General features: G+C 31.1%; 1 long non-coding RNA gene across 2 annotated transcripts in view; it reads right to left on the bottom strand.

Annotated features, from left to right (window-relative positions):
- Window positions 1-2,774: 2,774 nt before the first annotated feature.
- Window positions 2,775-8,346, bottom strand: part of LOC143230891 (uncharacterized) — a 71,745-nt gene continuing 66,173 nt past the window's right edge. For both annotated transcript variants that reach the window (XR_013016662.1, XR_013016663.1), the window contains one exon: window positions 2,775-3,258. This is a non-coding gene — a long non-coding RNA (uncharacterized LOC143230891). The remainder of the gene's footprint in view (window positions 3,259-8,346) is intronic.

Here is an 8,346-nt window from a genome sequence, read left to right as displayed (position 1 = left end):
TGGCTTTGTATGATATAAATGACGGAAAATGCGTTTTATGGTTTTCTACATCACTTATTATTGGAACACCTACTACCATGTTTATTGAAGTGGATTTTTTTTTTTTTTTCAATACGGTAGCATAGTCTCGTATTGCGATCTCACAGCTAAAGGTATGGTCTACAAGAAAAGACATATCTCTCTCTTATATTAAATCAGCTTATAAAGAGCATTCCTTGAAGATTCACACAAAAATCCATGTCAGGCATTCACCAGCATAATTAATTTTATTTCTAGATATCATTGTTCAAAGACTTGTTAAGTTATTATTTTTACTGTGTTGCATAACAAGAAAGTTCTTACATTTTAAATGTTTACAAAGTTGTTATAAGACTTATGAAAATTTAATAAAGTTCACTGTAGTAACAGAAATAAGTAAGTCAGAACAGATTATCACATGGTTTTATTTAAGTTACAGTTACCAAAATTCAGAGATGAGACAATGTTATACACCTTTAAATTAGCTTTGTGATCATCGAAAAATATTTTTATGGTAAAAAGGTGAACAACTTGGAACACGTTGTTGCTGCAGCCTTATTTCTGTCAGTGAAAAAAAAACAAATTATGGCTCAGTGTTTGACAGCAGCCTCGAGGCCTCGTGCCAAAACGATCCAGGTAAAAACGTCGAGATAATCAAAGTTCCCTCATACAGAGCTACAAAAATGTATGATGACTTTCCTGAGCTAGAGAACATTCAAATACAAAAGTTTGTCGCGGATGTCTGGCGAGACATTTCACAAGTATCTCAGCTCATACTCTGAATATCTGACATTGTGTTATGTGTGAATCTTTTTAGAATATGCTCTATAAGCTGATTTCAGGTAAAGGATAGATATGTCTTTCTTGTAGACCATACTTAAGACTAATATTTTAATTACATATATTAGAGTAGCATGTATATTAAGCTATAATTAAAAGTGCTTTTTATGTAAGGAAATCACTGAACATTTGAAAAAAAAAGTTATATTACCACAACAGCTTCGAAACATATGTAAGGAAATATATGCTTTGAAATAGTAAATAGATAGTTCATCTGAGCCTACTATGTGAAATATTTCATGATTAATTTGCATTGAATCATTTATTCATTTATGTAGTGACATGTTTTTAGAAAAATACCTCGTCTTATTTCACATTGTTTTCACATGATGTTACACAAATGTAAAATATAAGTTCTAACTGAAATAGTTATGTGAACACAATGTACAGATAATGTACGAAAGTTAATTTTGTATTTTATAAACTAAAACGTTTCAGTATGCGTGATAACAGTTTATTTAGAAACGTGAATAATTGAATATAAAATATACAATAATTGTATGCTAACTGAAATATCCTATCAAATATCTCAAATGTACATTTAGCCTCTTGTATCACTATTTAAAGTGAAAAAGCTATGTTTCCTGACTTTTAAATTAAGTGGCATACAAAAACTATGGTCCAAGTTAAATTTATGTAGAAAATATAAGAACTTCTAGAGTTGGACTTGTTTGTTTTCAATGTTACGTATAATGTAAATAAACAAACAGCGATTACAATTTACTTGTTCCACTTTTGTTTTCATAAAATATTTTGGTCATACTGATCACCCTCTTCCATTAGTAAAACTTTTATTCAGATGACATATTCTACATTTAAGTGAAAGCATTATCTGTTTTACCTAACATAAAAAGAACAAAAGTTTTTCTAAACTTGGCATTCTACCTTGTATATTTTCTAAAACTTGAATTTATCAGGCTGGTCAGTGGTCCAGAATATCAAATACGTGACTCACCTGTAAAACGTTAGCACGAAATAAGCTTTACTAGACAAAAAGATGACAACTGTAATTGTTATTTACATATACTATTTAACCTCAACAGAGTTATAGAGCTAAACATAAAAACAAGCACCCTTTTCAGGACAAATTATTTGATATATAACAACACAAATTTTAAATGTTACTGTAACATTCTTTTATAATACTTAATAATATTTTCGAGTCTATTGGAATTATTGATGATGTAATTAAACTTAAATTTTGATCACTTCTTCACTGTCATTCATAAACTCATGCATACTAAATGAATATAATTTGTGTGAAAGCTAATCCAATAAAATTTAAGCTATGAGGATTATATTACCTGAAGTTTTATTAAGTATGTAGAAAGGTATATTAGGCTATGATGAAATTTAAGTTTTATACAAGGACACTGAATTCTATAATTCATGTTATCAGAAAACTTTGAAATAATTACTTGGTTTATAATTATAACTCCTTACATGCATTTGGTAAACTAATAGGTTTAAATGAAAGATACAGAAATAGAATTTCTGGTTTTTAAAAATGAAAGTGTTATTTACGTATTCTCAAGACGGCTGGTATGGGTAATAAATCACAATGAAGAACATAAAGAAATAAAAGAATAGAGAATATTTTGATTCATTAGGCCTGTCTCAACATAATCTCAGAATAAGAAAATTCACCAAGAAGAACTGTTGAACGTGGATTTATGACCAAAAGGTACTGAAAATACCATATTGACTTGTCTGTGAACAGTAGTGTATATATTATGGTTATTATATTGTCAACATGTGTCGATAGGAAAATTCCTATATAAATCTGTATCTCGCAAATATATTAATATGTCTGTTCATGATTTTGTTGCAAAATATGTTTTGTGTAAATATGTTCTTAATAGGTCAGATTGCTAAATATTTATTGTGAAATAATTAATAACTTGTTACAAAAGAAATGTTGTGTTCATACTTTTTATTATATTAAATCAATATTAGTTTTACATGTAATTAACTCTGGTAATTGTTAATATGTCGCGACAATGAGCTCATAATTCTCCATTTATAGAAATATTACTCTTAATACTTATTTATATGGATAAAGACAAACTAGTGAAAGAGAAAGACTTAGATGTAAAAGGCCAGAAAATGTAAAAAAGTACGAATAAACATGGAACTAATCAATTAGTGTTTCATACATTAACTGACTGTATTAGATCTAGCCATTGCGTACACGTTCACGCTTGTATTTTGACATCATCATGATTATCGTTCCATTCTGGTGTAACTATGACGTCATGTTTGTCTGCCATGGCGACATAGCAACGCGCTCTCTTAGTGCCACTTCGTGGAATATGACGTTATTGTCTCTGGTGATATTGTTATTTCTACTCCTTCCCCTTCATCATTTGTGGCATCTTTTAGAGGCAAGGCGCACGATTTCTGGAACAACAGACATTAACATCATTAAAGATACATATATATATATATGATTTTAAGCAACTCAACTGTGTTCTACAATTTAGAATTAATAAATAGGGTATCAGTACACACTTTCTTTTTGGTCTTTCGGAAAACTTCTTTACGAACAAAATAAATTTAAAAATGATTACTAGAGTACGCTACTGTCATAGGAAGACTGACTGACTTATGGTCGTTATTTTTATGGTTTCTTTGTTTGTTTCCAAATTTCGCGCAAAGCTACACGAGGGCTATCTATGCTAACTGTTCCTAATTTAGCAGTGTAAGACTAAAGGGAAAGCAGCTAGTTAACACTACCCAGCGCCAACTCTTGGGCCACTCTTTTACCAAAGAATAGTGGGATTTACTGTAACGTTACGAGGCCCCCACGGCTGAACGAGCGGGCATGTTTGGTGTGACGGGGATTAAAACCCGCGACGCTCAGATTGTGAGTCGAGTGTCCTAACCACTTGGGCAAGCCGAGCCCTCAGTAGTTTGACTCTCGAGCAATAAGCAGTACCAAAGTGCAAGTCTTTTTTTGCTGGAATAAAATATTTTTTATCAAACGACGCTACATGCTTGCATTTTCCACAGTTAATTTTTTTTCGATTAATGAAACCGTGACATAGTGTGGACACATAATTTATTATACCGAAGTATAGGAACGATTTATTGTCGAAACCAACTAACTCAGAGATCGTTCCAAAAAAAAGAGAACCTAGTCGTGTTACGAATATCTGGTGATAAAATATTGCTCGAATAAGTAAGAACCACATTAAAACACAAATACTTCAGAACGTCTTCAATTTTTTTACATATAGAAAGCCAAATAAGCAGAACATATAAAAACATGCAATAAAGTAGCAAATTATATGGGATCAATCACCAAACTAAGTGTATGTGTATGTGTTTTCTTATAGCAAAGCCACATCGGGCTCTTTTCTGAGTCCATAAGGGAATCAAACCCGTGATTTTATCGTTGTAAATCCGTAGAATTGCTGCTGTACCAGCGGGGGACGACTAAACCAATCACAAGATAAACTTTCAGATAACCTAAAACCTTCCAGAAAATATACTTCTTTCTTCAGGGTAAAGAATATTTTAATATTTAATATATTTATGAGGGCAATCATTGAAGTTCAAGTAAATATATATGTTGAATAATGAAAAATAAGTAAAAACTATCATATAAGGATGAAGTACATATATATGTAAAAACAGCTGATGTTTGGGTTGAGAACATTTTTTTATGTAGAGAAGCGAATAACGCTTCGACCTTTTTCGGTCATCGTCAGATTCACAAAGAAAGAAAGAGGTAACTGACCGAACGCTTACCACATGTTTAAAGCGAGTTGTGTAACTGAGTGTCGGAATGTACAACCGAAAACAACCTACAGAAAGAAGACAACTTCGACAATTTTATTGACATCCAACAGCCAAACTTCCCACATAAAATAAAAAAATTATATTCTCCAGAAACACCTAAATACAACATCTTAAACGATTTTTTCAATGAATTTTCTCAGAAAACCATCAACATAATTTCACGAAACACAAAAATAAAAAACAATCTTACAAAAAGAGACATTAATTCCATTAAAAACCTAAAACAAGACAAAAACATAAAAATTCAAAAAGCAGATGAAAGAAACGCTATAGTCATAATAAACACGAATGAATACATCCAAAAAATGAAGAGCATCCTATCAGACACAAACAAATTTAAACCAATACACACAAATCCAACAAAGACACACGAGACGCAACTGAACAAATTGCTACTACAAATGAAAAAAGCCAACACAATTTCACAAACACTTTATTCCTACCTACGTAAAACCGACTCACGCACATTGCAAATATACGGCATCCCCAAACCTCATAAACCAGATTGTCCATTACGACCAATAATGTCCACAAATGAATCGTTTAATTACAACCTTAGTAAATACATAGCATGGGCATTCTCCAAATATGCAACATCAGCCAGCTCATTCATCAAAGACTCTTTTAATTTCAAGTCTAATCTTAATCAACTTGATCATAAAGCCTTAATGGCCAGTTTCGATGTTATATCCCTCTTTACAGACGTTCCAACCACTGAAGCCTGCAAGATAGCCTTAGAACTCTATATCCGAGACCCTAACCCATCTATAGACATTCCCATTATGTTGAACAACCAAAACTATATACAAACAAATGGCCAAAGCATTAGACAAATTAGACAAAATAAAACAATACTTCATCAACATCAATAAGTTTTTTCTACAAACCGCAGAAAACATTATACGCACACACCTAGACAAAAAGCAAAATCAAATAACAAAAGTAAATATATCTCACGAATCAATAAATCACGAAACCATATATTTCCGACATCAGCAGAAAAATAACCAATATTTGGCAAAAACTAGTAACAAAATATGAAATTCCAGTTCATACCAAATTTATTCAAAAACCAGGCACAAAACTGAGGTCTATACTATGTAAAAACTACACTGACAAACACCACACCAACATTATTTATAAAATACCATGCAATAACTGCCACGACTTCTATATTGGAGAAACAAGTAGAGAAATGGAAGCCAGATTCAAAGAATACAACAATGCAAATCAAATAAACACAACATCACCATAAAAACACTCAAATACTAAATAAAGAAACAAACATAAATAAACGCATATATAAAGAAGTCTTACTTATACAATAACTCAAGCCCAAAATAAACCAATACAAAGGAATACCTTTATACCTATATTAATAAACATAATCAAACATCTAACACCACCCTCTACATTCTGACACTCAGTTACACAACCCCTTTCAAACGTGTAGTGAGCTATCGGTCAGTTACCTGTTTCTTTCTTTGTGAACCTGACAATGACCGAAGAAGGTCGAAACGTTGTTCGCTCCTCTGCATAAAAAATTTTCTCAACGCAAACCAGCCGTTTTTACATATTTATTTTTCTCTACAAGTGGTTTTTCTCGTCATCACTGAAGGATGAAGTATGAAGTTTTGAAATATTTAATAATATTTTTTAATGTTTCTTGTTGAGTGATGTCCTTAACTTTGTTACATGGGAAATGGATATGCCCAACCTGAACAACACTTTGTGCAACATATGGACTAGACAACCATGTCATAGGACTTAGAGGTTCAAATAAAGTCGATAACTTTGCTCTTACACTCCTGTGATTACAGGATTGCTCGAGACTCAAGGGGGTTTCGAAATACTTTTGGTCGGTTAAAATGTTTTATTATTATATTTATTTTTACTTCAATTCAACACAATGAAATGTGTTAATCAGTTTATCTTTATTTAATTACCAAAAAAAACATTAACTGCAACACAAATATGTTACATCCAAGAAGCCAGGCAATAATTAAATTTGGATTGTCAGAGTGGTTGCATGAGTACCTAACAGTCTTCGAATTCCACATGACATATCAGTAACTATTACTACAGACCACGTTACTGAAGGCGTCAGTTAATTACGTTAGCACTTGGCAAATGAGACCACTTTCGAAATTTATCTAAAAAGGTTCCACACAAATTATAAACTTTATATTGCAGGAGAACTGTTATAGCTGAAGTGTGTTTAGAAGAAAAGACAAATGGTTCAAAAAACAACACTGAAAAATACTTAAAACAGATAAATAAATAAGCGCAAATCTTAAAACAACAAACTACTTAGTTGGAAAAAATTACACAAACATTAAAATAATTAATAGGTGTAATTAATTAAGAATTATTTACATAACTATAGTGATATAGGATACGATAAAGGATATGATTAAGTATAAACATTCAGAGGAAGCCTAAAAACATTAAAAAATGCACGTTTTAAATATTTATTCTCTTAGCACATTATAAAAGCAACAATTTATAACCAATTATTAAAAAATGTGAAACAAGTACTTTAAAAACTATATAAAAAGCTTTTCTACATTTTGAACAATTTAAACAAAGATAATTTTTTCTTTCTAGTTAAGTACAAAGCTACACAATAGGATATTTGTGCTATGCCCACCAATGGGCGGGAGGCAAATATTTTCCAAGAAGAAACTGTAACTGATTGACGAATGTTTTTTTGTGTTTTTCAATTCCTTAAAATATGTTCAAAACCTCTTACAATTTTACAGGAAAAATATTCGAACTCTATTTGAAAACAAATTATATAATAGCTAGAACAGCTCAAACTTTAATTAAAATTAAATGGCAGCATTTAATAGGCATATTTAATGGAATGACTTCAATACGTATGGATTTGACAAAGATGAATAAAGCTTTTTTCGGGTCTTTTGTTAGGTTAAACCACCCCAGGAGCATAATTTCCTTCCACAAGTGGAATCTACGTCTAGGTTGATGTCACAGTAAATGGAGACGTGTTTAGGCTCATAAAATAAGAAACAAATCATTATTAATTGAGCTCTGAAATCCGGAATAAATTCATTCAGATGCTTTCAAAAAAGTCATAAATACTATTCTTGTAGAAATTGAATCTATGAATAATATTTTATAATTACGGACTCTACTCGTCATGTAAGTCAGCAAGTGCAGTTGTCTATAGTTTTAAGAGTAGGAATAGATGTAAATGTTTAAAAATTAATAATAATTTCTTTCATTAACGTTGATAATAAATCAGACTTGGTTCTACATGAAATCGTTCTTGATAAGTTCAAGTAAACCAAAAAGTTAGCTGCTCTCGACAATAACACCAAAGGTTAAAAGATCTATTGTATTGAAAGAAAATGCAACAGTTTGTCACAGATGGAAATGAATAAAAATAACTTGGAACGAAGGTTTATTTATTGGAGAAAACAGAAGAATTACCAAAAGTGGGGATTGAAAATAAACTGTATTGTAATATATTCAGGTGAAAAGTAAAATAAACAGACTTAAAGTTGAAGAACATATGACTCACATGATGATAACAAGCAACAGATAAACGTTAAACACAGATTCCTTGAAAAATAAATATATACTTCAAAAGATCAAGATACTTTGTCTTTGATTCATCTTTTCTAAGTGAATTTCCAATTAAAAAGGCAGATCACCGGAATT

The sequence above is a fragment of the Tachypleus tridentatus genome, chromosome 10, assembly GCF_004210375.1.
Source record: "Tachypleus tridentatus isolate NWPU-2018 chromosome 10, ASM421037v1, whole genome shotgun sequence".
Classification (NCBI taxonomy): Eukaryota; Metazoa; Arthropoda; class Merostomata; order Xiphosura; family Limulidae; genus Tachypleus; species Tachypleus tridentatus.
Note: the sequence above shows the minus strand (reverse complement) of the source record. Positions and strands in the feature narration are given on the sequence as shown.